The 2191-nt window shown below is 43.7% G+C and overlaps 1 long non-coding RNA gene across 1 annotated transcript; it reads right to left on the minus strand.

The window, feature by feature from the left end:
- Positions 1-318: 318 nt before the first annotated feature.
- Positions 319-805, minus strand: lncRNA:CR44256 (long non-coding RNA:CR44256). The gene has a single exon (NR_125195.1). It is a non-coding gene; the product is annotated as a long non-coding RNA:CR44256 (long non-coding RNA).
- Between the last annotated feature and the right edge of the window lie 1386 nt (positions 806-2191).

Here is a 2191-nt window from a genome sequence, read left to right on the forward strand (position 1 = left end):
CCGATGTTGTTGGCTGTTGACTGTTGGGGCTTGCACTTGGCCAGGTCCGGGTGCTTGGCCTACTTGGGCGCCCACAAACTGCTAACTGGCGAAAAGTCGAGCGAGCGGGTGGGATGGTGTGGTGCGATGGGAGGACTCGGTGGCGGCAAGAATAACTCCTGAGTGGAGCACGCACACAAACACGCATAAATTGAACAATACCAGGGCTCCAGGTCCTGGCCTCTCAGCATCCCCATTGCCGGTGTCCTTATCCCTGCACTGAGAACAATCAACAAATATCAAGGAGATTCAAGCGTAATCATTAAGCTATCAGCTCTTCAAAATGCACAATATTGAAATACTTTATTAATAAGTACATTACTTAGTAAAACTATTTACATAATCCTGTAAAACTATCAGATTGTAACAGTGTAGTTCCATGACACGGCACAGAATGAGGCACATATTATGTGCCGATGGCATCTGGTGAGGGGTTGGTGGGGCCTTTTGCTGGGCGAGGTGCTGCTGCGGTGTTGATGATGATGGGGGGGTAGGGGGGTGTTTTGGTCGACGGTGGTCGAGAGCTGCGAAGTTATGAAGGGGCGGTGGGGGGATTGCTTAAAGTGCTTTTACTGCGCTTAATTCGCATAATTAATTTTGTTAGTAAACTTCGGGGGCTAATACATATTTTGCCACCGTTGATGTTCATGTTGCGATGTTGCTACCATTGTTGTTGTGCTGCCTATTTCGCGGCAAACAACCAACTCACGCAGCTGCTGTTTATGTGTGCTGTGTGTGAGCGCCCGTCCGTGCATGTGTGTTTGTGTGTGTATATCTGCTTTTTCCGTTTATGTTTATTCATTGAATTTATGACATTATCGTTGCCTACTTTGCAGCGCCAAGCCAGCGTGCATATGTATGTATATGTATGTATATTCATGCATGCATGCTTACAGTTGCGGTCAAAATAGTAGGTGATTGCACGTATCTAAAACAAAGAAACCACCTTTAAAGGCGTTTACAATGCACCAACCAATTATGCTCTCAAGTTGTTTAAAGTTCCTCAAATTCGGTTGAATTCGTTTATACAATAAAATGTCACATGGCCAAGACTACTAGTTGGCTGACTTCAGTTGCATATGTAGATGTGCTCGTAATGGCAGTTATCCGCCTGAGTGTTTGTGTATATGCGGAGCCTGCAGGCCAGGTAATTGCACTTGTGTTTTGCAATCACAGCCTTGCCTAGTTTGCCAGGCACTTTATGTTCAATGCGCTGCCGGCCATAGATGCATACGTACAGTAAAAATCCACTATGACGCTCCAACGCAATAGCTTAATAGTGCACACTTTTTGTCCACACCCAAAAAACATAGATTTTTGAATTAGCTAATCCCGAAATGTATTAAGATTTAAAAACTTCTATCTCACTTTTATGTATTTTATGAAGTACATCCTGTAACTGCGTGCTGTGTTTTTATATTGCAGCTTAATGGGGACTGTCAAGCGTTTATTTACTTTATTATTGCATTTTTGCATGCTGGCCCAAATGTGCGTGGTTTATGGGAGTGTGTGTGTTTGTGTGTTTGGGCCAGGACGATTGGAAATTGTCTGTTAACTGCCACTGCATCGTGCAAGGATGTGTGACCATTGGGGCGTGCTTCCGCAGATGACTGCAACTTGCGCTGTGGCACTCACCTGCTGCTGCTAATGTGCGGCGGCCATAATCAGCAGCCACCGAAAGTTGGCCAGCCTGGCACCCCTTCCCTTCGGCATCTTGCGGCCAAAACATTGGCCAAACATCGCCAGCGATCCGCTGATTGGGCAGGCCGTTGCCATTGCCAACACAAATTGTGGTCGAATGCGCCATTGACTAACTTACTGCTTTGTTTAAGCTAGATTCGCACAGGCCTATGCTGATTTTAATCAAGAAAATTTAATATACAGTGACACAATAGTGTCACAAGATAAGTGTTTCATTAATACTCAGAATGGAAGCTTGGCATAATTCAAGTGCCTAAACATGTTAAGCAATTCTTTATTTTGTGGATTGTTGATTTACAAAAATTGGTACTTTGGAAACCAAAAAAGTAGCAGAGGAGCTAAAATTCAAAGCTATTAAAAGTATAATTTTGTCCATTGAAACCGATGTACTAACCCACTTTAATAGACCAAAACAAATTACCAAACAAAGCATTTAGCGGCTTAATTAATG

Source organism: Drosophila melanogaster, chromosome 3R (genome assembly GCF_000001215.4).
Source record: "Drosophila melanogaster chromosome 3R".
Classification (NCBI taxonomy): Eukaryota; Metazoa; Arthropoda; class Insecta; order Diptera; family Drosophilidae; genus Drosophila; species Drosophila melanogaster.